We start from the raw sequence: 10,000 nt of genomic DNA on the forward strand, positions 1-10,000 counted from the left end.
GTGTCGGAACGATATTCTTAAATTTGCCAGGCGCTCATATGCTGTAGCAGTGATCTGGTTGAAGTGCGCCTCAGGAGATGTGATAGGTATTATACTCACCCAAGATCCTTTTTCTTGAGTGGGCTTTGCAGTCTTTGGCCCCCTAGCCTGTACTCTGTCTATTGTCTTCTATGCCCTTTTACAGTCTTCATGACTTTGCACTTGGTGGGGTTAAACTTCAGGGTCAGTTGCTGGACCAGGCTTGCAGCCTGTCCAGATCCCTTTGTAGTCCTGCCTGATCTTCATTCGATTGAATTCTCCTCATTAGCTTCACATCGTCTGCAAAAAGGGACACTTCTGAGTCTATCCCCTTCTGTCATGTCATTCACATATACCAGAAACAGTACCTGTTCTAGGAATGACCCCTGTGGAACTCTGCTCATCACAGGCTCCACTGTGACACCTCGTCACGTACCATGACTCGTTGTTGCCTTCCTGATCCATTGCAGTGCCTCTCCTATTATATTTGCCTGTGTGTGTGTGTGTGTGTGTGTGTGTGTGTGTGTGTACTCACCTAGTTGAGGTTGCGGGGGTCGAGTCCGAGCTCCTGGTCCCGCCTCTTCACTGATCGCTACCAGGTCACTCTCCCTGAGCCGTGAGCTTTATCATACCTCTGCTTAAACCTATGTATAGATCCTGCCTCCACTACATCGCTTCTCAAACTATTCCACTTACTGACTACTCTGTGGCTGAAGAAATACTTCCTAACATCCCTGTGATTCATCTGCGTCTTCAGCTTTCAACTATGTCCCCTTGTTACTGTGTCCAATATCTGAAACATCCTGTCTTTGTCCACCTTGTCAATTCCTCTCAGTATTTTGTATGTCGTTATCATGTCCCCCTATCTTTCCTGTCCTCCAGTGTCGTCAGGTTGATTTCCCTTAACCTCTCCTCGTAGGACATACCTCTTAGCTCTGGGACTAGTCTTGTTGCAAACCTTTGCACTTTCTCTAGTTTCTTTACGTGCTTGGCTAGGTGTGGGTTCCAAACTGGTGCCGCATACTCCAATATGGGCCTAACGTACACGGTGTACAGGGTCCTGAATGATTCCTTATTAAGATGTCGGAATGCTGTTCTGAGGTTTGCTAGGCGCCCATATGCTGCAGCAGTTATTTGGTTGATGTGCGCTTCAGGAGATGTGCCTGGTGTTATACTCACCCCAAGATCTTTTTCCTTGAGTGAGGTTTGTAGTCTCTGGCCCCCTAGACTGTACTCCGTCTGCGGTCTTCTTTGCCCTTCCCCAATCTTCATGACTTTGCACTTGGTGGGATTGAACTCCAGGAGCCAATTGCTGGACCAGGTCTGCAGCCTGTCCAGATCCCTTTGTAGTTCTGCCTGGTCTTCGATCGAGTGAATTCTTCTCATCAACTTCACGTCATCTGCAAACAGGGACACCTCAGAGTCTATTCCTTCCGTCATGTCGTTCACAAATACCAGAAACAGCACTGGTCCTAGGACTGACCCCTGTGGGACCCCGCTGGTCACAGGTGCCCACTCTGACATCTCGCCACGTACCATGACTCGCTGCTGTCTTCCTGACAAGTATTCCCTGATCCATTGCAGTGCCTTCCCTGTTATCCCTGCTTGGTCCTCCAGTTTTTGCACCAATCTCTTGTGTGGAACTGTGTCAAACGCCTTCTTGCAGTCCAAGAATATGCAATCCACCCACCCCTCTCTCTCTTGTCTTACTGCTGTCACCATGTCACCACAGTCACTTAAAACAACGGATATAGCCCCACTCCATAAAGGTGGCAGCAAAGCATTAGCTAAGAACTATAGACCAATAGCTCTGACGTCCCACATCATAAAAATCTTTGAAAGAGTGCTAAGAAGCAGGATTGCAAATCACCTGGATTCCCAAAATCTGCACAATCCAGGGCAACATGGGTTCAGGGCAGGTCGCTCCTGCCTCTCACAACTACTGGATCACTATGACATGGCCTTGGATGCACTGGAAGGAAATCAGAATGCAGATGTAATATACACAGACTTTGCAAAAGCATTTGACAAATGCGATCATGGCGTAATAGCCAATAAAATACGTGCTAAAGGAATAACTGGGAAAGTGGGGAGATGGATCTTCAACTTCCTAACAAATCGAACACAAAGAGTAGTGGTCAACAGAGTTAAATCGGAGGCTGCCATAGTGAAGAGCTCTGTTCCACAAGGCACAGTACTCGCCCCCATCTTATTCCTTATCCTCATATCAGACATAAACAGAGATATACACCACAGCACCGTATCATCCTTTGCGGATGATACTAGGATCTGCATGAGGCTGTCATCTGCTGAGGACGCGGTTAACCTCCAAGAAGATATAAACAAAGTTTTCCAGTGGGCAACGGTAAACAATATGATGTTCAATGAGGACAAATTCCAACTACTCCGTTATGGAAAACTGGAGGAGATAATAACTAGAACAGAGTATACTACAGACTCCGGCCATACAATAGAGCGGAAAAATAATGTAAGGGAACTGGGAGTAGTAATGTCTGAGGATCTCACTTTCAAGGATCACAACAGTGCCACGATCGCACGTGCAAAGAAAATGATAGGATGGATAATGAGAACTTTCAAAACGAGAGATGCCAAGCCCATGATGATCCTTTTCAAATCACTTGTTCTCTCTAGGCTGGAATACTGCTGTACATTAACATCTCCATTCAAAGCAGGTGAAATCGCAGATCTAGAGAGTGTACAGAGATCCTTTACTGCACGTATAAGTTCTGTCAAGCACCTTAACTACTGGGAACGCTTGGAAGCACTTGACTTGTACTCGTTGGAACGCAGGAGGGAGAGATATATCATAATCTACACTTGGAAAATCTTCGAAGGAATGGTCCCAAATCTGCACACAGAAATCACTCCCTACGAAAGTAAAAGACTGGGCAGGAGATGCAAAATGCCCCCAATAAAAAGTAAGGGCTCCATTGGTACACTAAGGGAAAACACCGTAAGTGTCCGGGGCCCAAAACTGTTCAACAGCCTCCCATCAAGCATTAGGGGAATTGCCAATAAACCCCTGGCTGCCTTCAAGAGAGAGCTGGACAGATACCTAAAGTCAGTGCCGGATCAGCCGGGCTGTGGCTCGTACGTTGGACTGCGTGCGGCCAGCAGTAACAGCCTAGTTGATCAGGCCCTGATCCATCGGGAGGCCTGGTCATGGACCGGGCCGCGGGGGCGTTGATCCCCGGAATAACCTCCAGGTAACCTCCAGGTATGTCATAGAACTCCAGTAGGTTTGTGACACAGGATTTCCCGTCCCTGAAACCATGTTGGCTGCTGTTGATGAGATCGTTCCTTTCTAGGTGTTCCACCACTCTTCTCCTGATAATCCTCTCCATGACCTTGCACACTATACATGTCAGTGACACTGGTCTGTAGTTTAATGTTTCATGTCAGTCTCCTTTTTTAAAGATTGGGACTACATTTGCTGTCTTCCATGCCTCAGGCAATCTCCCTGTTTCGATAGATGTATTGAATATTGTTGTTAGGGGTACACATAGCGCCTCTGCTCCCTCTCTCAATACCCATGGGGAGATGTTATCTGGCCCCATTGCCTTTGAGGTATCTAGCTCACTCAGAAGCCTCTTCACTTCTTCCTCGGTTGTGTGCACTGTGTCCAGCACTTGGTGGTGTGCCCCACCTCTCCGTCTTTCTGGAGCCCCTTCTGTCTCCTCTGTGAACACTTCTTTGAATCTCTTGTTGAGTTCCTCACATACTTCACGGTCATTTCTTGTTGTCTCTCCTCCTTCCTTCCTTAGCCTGATTACCTGGTCCTTGACTGTTGTTTTACTCCTGATGTGGCTGTACAACAGTTTCGGGTCAGATTTGGCTTTCGCTGCTATGTCATTTTCATATTGTGTTTGGGCCTCCCTTCTTATCTGTGCATATTCGTTTCTGACTCTACGACTGCTCTCCTTATTCTCCTGGGTCCTTTGCCTTCTATATTTCTTTCATTCCCTAGCACACTTGGTTTTTGCCTCCCTGCACCTTTGGGTAAACCATGGGCTCATCCTGGCTTTTTCATTATTCCTGTTACCCTTGGGTACAAACCTCTCCTTAGCCTCCTTGCATTTTGTTGCTACATATTCCATCATCTCATTAACTGGCTTCCCTGCCAGTTCTCTGTCCCACTGAACCCCGTTCAGGAAGTTCCTCATTCCTGTGTAGTCCCCTTTCTTGTAGTTTGGCTTCATTCGTCCTGGCCTTCCTGCTTCTCCCTCCACTTGTAGCTCTACTGTGTATTCGAAGCTTAAAACCACATGGTCACTGGCCCCAAGGGGTCTTTCATATGTGATGTCCTCGATATCTGCACTACTCAAGGTGAATACTAAGTCCAGCCTTGCTGGTTCATCCTCTCCTCTCTCTTGTAGTGTCCCTTACGTGTTGGTACATGTGTGTGTGTGTGTTCGCGTGTGTGTGTGTGTGTGTGTGTGTGTGTGTGTGCGCGCGTGTGTTGATGTGTACATGTTTGTGTACTCGTAGATTCCAGAAGGAAGAGGTACAAAGGCTCCTCACAAAGCATAACAAAAAACTAGAAATCCTCACAACAAAATGATTCCTCGAGCCTCACCCGTCGAACCTCACACACTCAACACCTGACGTGATATCTGTCGTTTTTTTATGTACCTGATAAAGCAAATGTGTTTAATTCATAATACAAGACTCCTTTACAATCATTGTCTTACATATCACACAGTCGATGCTTCTCTGTTTCCTTGAAATTTGTGATAAACGGTTTTGAAAACCGACAAGTTCAGGCCTTCAGTCCATCCATGTGTTCAGTCTGTCATTCTTTCTACAAGACTGAACACATCGATTATAGGCTGAGGGACTGATTCCTGTTCTAAGCCAATAATGAGTTACTTAGAACAGAGAAGAAACACATTTAAGAAAAAAGACAAATAATCCAAACCAAAGTTTCAATTCATGCGGCTTCACAACAACATAAGAAATAAAAGACGAGAACAATCCTGGTACAGATTAGTTGGAGACCTGTTCTCAGAAGTCGACAAAGAAGTGTGTGAAGACCTCAATACAAGATTCCAAGAAGTTAAGACAATTGATTAGTAAAGGCTACCAGAACTTGCAAGGGGGAGGGGGGTGGAGTGGGAACCCTGGGGCAAGACAGTGCTGCAGAATATCAGTATAAACAAATTGGATTCATCGAAGGCCAAAAGACCAAACAGGATCTCATCGTGGGTACTAAATAAAAAAAATTAAGAATGACACCGCCACTAACATCCAAGACAGTAGCTGGAGATTATGAGACATGTATAAGAAAGCTATTGTTGTTCCAATATTCATTCAAGGAGATACAGAGGTAATCCTAAACAAGTGACCGGCATCTCTAACATGCAGTGAAGGATAGAGGAAAAACTACTAAGAAAGAGAGTAGTGGAAACCCTGTAGGAAAGTATTTTTTTTAATACATGGCCACTCCTGCTTAATGAATCTTACCAAATTACATGACTGGATAATGGACGTGAAACAGGAAAGAATGAACTGGTGTACTGTGCGTTCCTTTAGTGTCAAAAGGCCATTGACACTACCCTATAGGAGGCTACCGTAATTTATGAAATGGGCAATAGAGTGTCGTCAAAATTCCTTTATGAAATGAGAACCTATTCCCGATGTATAGCTAAGTGGAGATATCTTCCTGGAAACAAACAGCAAGAATGGCCCGGAAAGTTAATAGCTCTAAATGGTGTTTTGCCACAGCAGTGAGGAGATACACGGTGCACTACGAGATTTTATTGGGAAAAAATAGAAAGCCTAGCCGCGAGAGCAATGTTTCTTACTATTAATAGCGGACGGAGGATCGAGCCTCCATCATTCATTACCCTCAATGACACACACGGGTCATATAAACAAAATAATAATTTTACTGGAATAACGTTTTGCTCTGTGTTGTTATATCCCAATAAAAGTTTACTCTGCGGGTGTGTCTAATTTTCACCAGAAAGTTGCTACTGAGTTCAGTATTGATAAATGAAAAGTAACGAAGATAAGAGGAAGGGAATGGTGGTCATAGACAATGTATCCATGGTGAGGGACACAGCTAAAGGAATGAGAAAGAAAAGGAAACGTCTGGAGCATTCGGAGACCAGAATGTCAGATAAATTCACGAGTACTGGGTATCAGCGTAGTCAAGCAGGTAGTGAAGCCTGAAAAAGTAAGAGGGATTTGGCAAGAGACTGACTGGTCCCGGAGCTGAAACAAACTGTGAGAAAATGTAAAGGAACTAAATCTCACTGGAGAATAAAAGTTTTAGGTGATAAATGATCACAGTGTGAAAAAGTAATCATTAGATCAACGGCACAGGGTTGACTCCAGGAGTCGAAAAGCAACCTCTTGCCACCCACAACTGTAAATAGCCTAATACAAATAGAAGAATACATATATCTCAGTTTCACATCGTCGACCATTTGGAATTACCTCATTACAGACTGGCGGAGATAACCAGCTCCTGGCTCCCCGCCTGCGGTCTCCCCGAGTGATGTGTAACTGCAGTAGATGGAGTGTGGTTACCTATTTACTGGCAGCTGCGTGTTCATCCTTGACACCTAACGAAACACAAATCCTTGATAAGGCGAATTAGAAGTTTTCTACGTGGTCTACGCAACAGCTGTTGACACTGTGATGGAAATGTATTTCTAAAACAATTTATGGCTAAATCGTTAAAGCTGCATTTAATTAATATTATCATTATTATTATTATTATTATTATTACTCGCATTACTTTTGCTACTTATATAACTAAAAATAATTACATATTTCCATTATATTGTTCGTTTAGTTTCAGATTTCTAAACTACACCGTAAACGTCCTGGATAATGTAACACCATAATGAAAACGAAAGGCTTATGATTTTCAGGGCAGAATATTGCATATATTTATTTACCAAGAACTGGTTATAGTATCAGTTTACTGTTGTCATATTATTGTATACACGATAGTTACACCGTAGATACAAAAGCAAGCTTTGTTTCCCTGCCATATTTCCTCATTACGTTTCTTGCCTCAAGTAATGAAACCTGTCCGCCTGAGCTGGGAGAATTAGGCGAAGCGATGACGATATCGCTAAGTCATCCACTGTGGGTTCAACGGCTGGGGAAGTTTCAGAGGCTTCGTTCCAGCAAAGTTGAGGTTACTATCATCCGGAAACTACCATCCGAGGATGGTCTGTCTCAACGGAGGGTTCTTGTCTCACCATCCAGTTGTTCAGCTTCAAACATTTCTACAGCTACCAGTGACTTGTAATATTAACTTAGCCAAAAAATACAAAAAGGACACAATACCGTGACTGGAACAATACACAAATAACTCGCACATAGGAGAGAGAAGCTTATGACGACGTTTCTGTTCAACATAGACCATTTACAAGTCACACTTGTGATTTGTAAATGGCCCAAGTCGGACCGAAACATCGTTATAAGCTTTTATCGCCTATGTGCTGGTTATTTTTGTACTAATTTCACCAAATTCTATTCAATCTAATTGCTCTATGTCCGGTGTATGTGTAACGCAAGAAGTGTTAATATATACCCAACACAAGGAATATTATGAAAAAAAATATACACACGTATCTTCAGAGGATATGTGTGTAAGATGTGTGTCAGCACACGACAGCAGTCACTTTATATTTCCTATTTTTCACTGTGGTATTTTTTCGTATCTGCAATCACGCGTTTTATGGCGATTTCTTCCAGGGAATATTATGTATACCTTCCCCCCAAAAGTATTGTACATACCTTCCCCAGGAAGTGGAACTGACACGCCCAAAATTGTGTATACTGTGAACACAGTCCCTTGCGTCCCTTGCGTCCCTTGCGCCACCCTTCTCTAATTCTTAAAACTGTTCTAGTTTTTGGAGTGACACGCCAAAGGTTACGTTTGTGTTCCTAATTTTTTTCCCCCAACCTTTTCTTCTTCTGCTTAGTGTATTGACCTATTAAAATTTTCACTGTCAGGTTTAATGATTTCCAGCATGATAAAAAAAATTTATAAGTGAAATAGAGCCTGGGAATGGGAAGCTGTCCGACTTGCATCGACTTTAATGTATTAAGGAATTTATTACTGTAATTTACAAGAATCAGAGTTATTATTATTAATTTTATTATTATTATTATTATTATTATTATTATTATTATTATTATTATTATTATTATTATTATTATTATTATTATTATTATTATGAAAACAAATTATACAGATATTATATTTCTTCCAGCGGTGTACAACTCTTCAGATGCCTAAGAAAGCGAGAGGCCACGACCTCTTGTAGGCAATGAGCAGAACACGACCTCGGGGAGGAAGTTAGGGGCGAGAGAGGGAAGTGAGAGCAGAGGAGAGAGGGGAAAGAATAATTTATGTGAGGGATAAGTGGGGTGGAAGAGTGAATAACTTAGCAAGAAGAGGAGAGAATCAGGGAGGTGGAAGATATGTGTGAATGTGTGAGTGCGAGTGTGTGTGTGTGTGTGTGTGTGTGTGTGTGTGTGTGTGTGTGTGTGTGTGTACTCACCTAGTTGTACTCACCTAGTTGAGGTTGCGGGGGTCGAGTCCGAGCTCCTGGCCCCGCCTCTTCACTGGTCGCTACTAGGTCACTCTCCCTGAGCCGTGAGCTTTATCATACCTCTGCTTAAAGCTATGTATGGATCCTGCCTCCACTACATCGCTTCCCAAACTATTCCACTTACTGACTACTCTGTGGCTGAAGAAATACTTCCTAACATCCCTGTGATTCATCTGTGTCTTCAGCTTCCAACTGTGTCCCCTTGTTACTGTGTCCAATCTCTGGAACATCCTGTCTTTGTCCACCTTGTCAATTCCTCTCAGTATTTTGTATGTCGTTATCATGTCCCCCCTATCTCTCCTGTCCTCCAGTGTCGTCAGGTTGATTTCCCTTAACCTCTCCTCGTAGGACATACCTCTTAGCTCTGGGACTAGTCTTGTTGCAAACCTTTGCACTTTCTCTAGTTTCTTTACGTGCTTGGCTAGGTGTGGGTTCCAAACTGGTGCCGCATACTCCAATATGGGCCTAACGTACACGGTGTACAGGGTCCTGAATGATTCCTTATTAAGATGTCGGAATGCTGTTCTGAGGTTTGCTAGGCGCCCATATGCTGCAGCAGTTATTTGGTTGATGTGCGCTTCAGGAGATGTGCCTGGTGTTATACTCACCCCAAGATCTTTGTCCTTGAGTGAGGTTTGTAGTCTCTGACCCCCTAGACTGTACTCCGTCTGCGGCCTTCTTTGCCCTTCCCCAATCTTCATGACTTTGCACTTGGTGGGATTGAACTCCAGGAGCCAATTGCTGGACCAGGTCTGCAGCCTGTCCAGATCCCTTTGTAGTTCTGCCTGGTCTTCGATCGAGTGAATTCTTCTCATCAACTTCACGTCATCTGCAAACAGGGACACCTCAGAGTCTATTCCTTCCGTCATGTCGTTCACAAATACCACAAACAGCACTGGTCCTAGTACTGACCCCTGTGGGACCCCGCTGGTCACAGGTGGCCACTCTGACACCTCGCCACGTACCATGACTCGCTGCTGTCTTCCTGACAAGTATTCCCTGATCCATTGTAGTGCCTTCCCTGTTATCCCTGCTTGGTCCTCCAGTTTTTGCACCAATCTCTTGTGTGGAACTGTGTCAAACGCCTTCTTGCAGTCCAAGAAAATGCAATCCACCCACCCCTCTCTCTCTTGTCTTACTGCTGTCACCATGTCATAGAACTCCAGTAGGTTTGTGACACAGGATTTCCCGTCCCTGAAACCATGTTGGCTGCTGTTGATGAGATCGTTCCTTTCTAGGTGTTCCACCACTCTTCTCCTGATAATCTTCTCCATGATTTTGCATACTATACATGTCAGTGACACTGGTCTGTAGTTTAATGCTTCATGTCTGTCTCCTTTTTTAAAGATTGGGACTACATTTGCTGTCTTCCATGCCTCAGG

Source organism: Cherax quadricarinatus, chromosome 14, assembly GCF_038502225.1.
Source record: "Cherax quadricarinatus isolate ZL_2023a chromosome 14, ASM3850222v1, whole genome shotgun sequence".
NCBI classification, from domain to species: Eukaryota; Metazoa; Arthropoda; class Malacostraca; order Decapoda; family Parastacidae; genus Cherax; species Cherax quadricarinatus.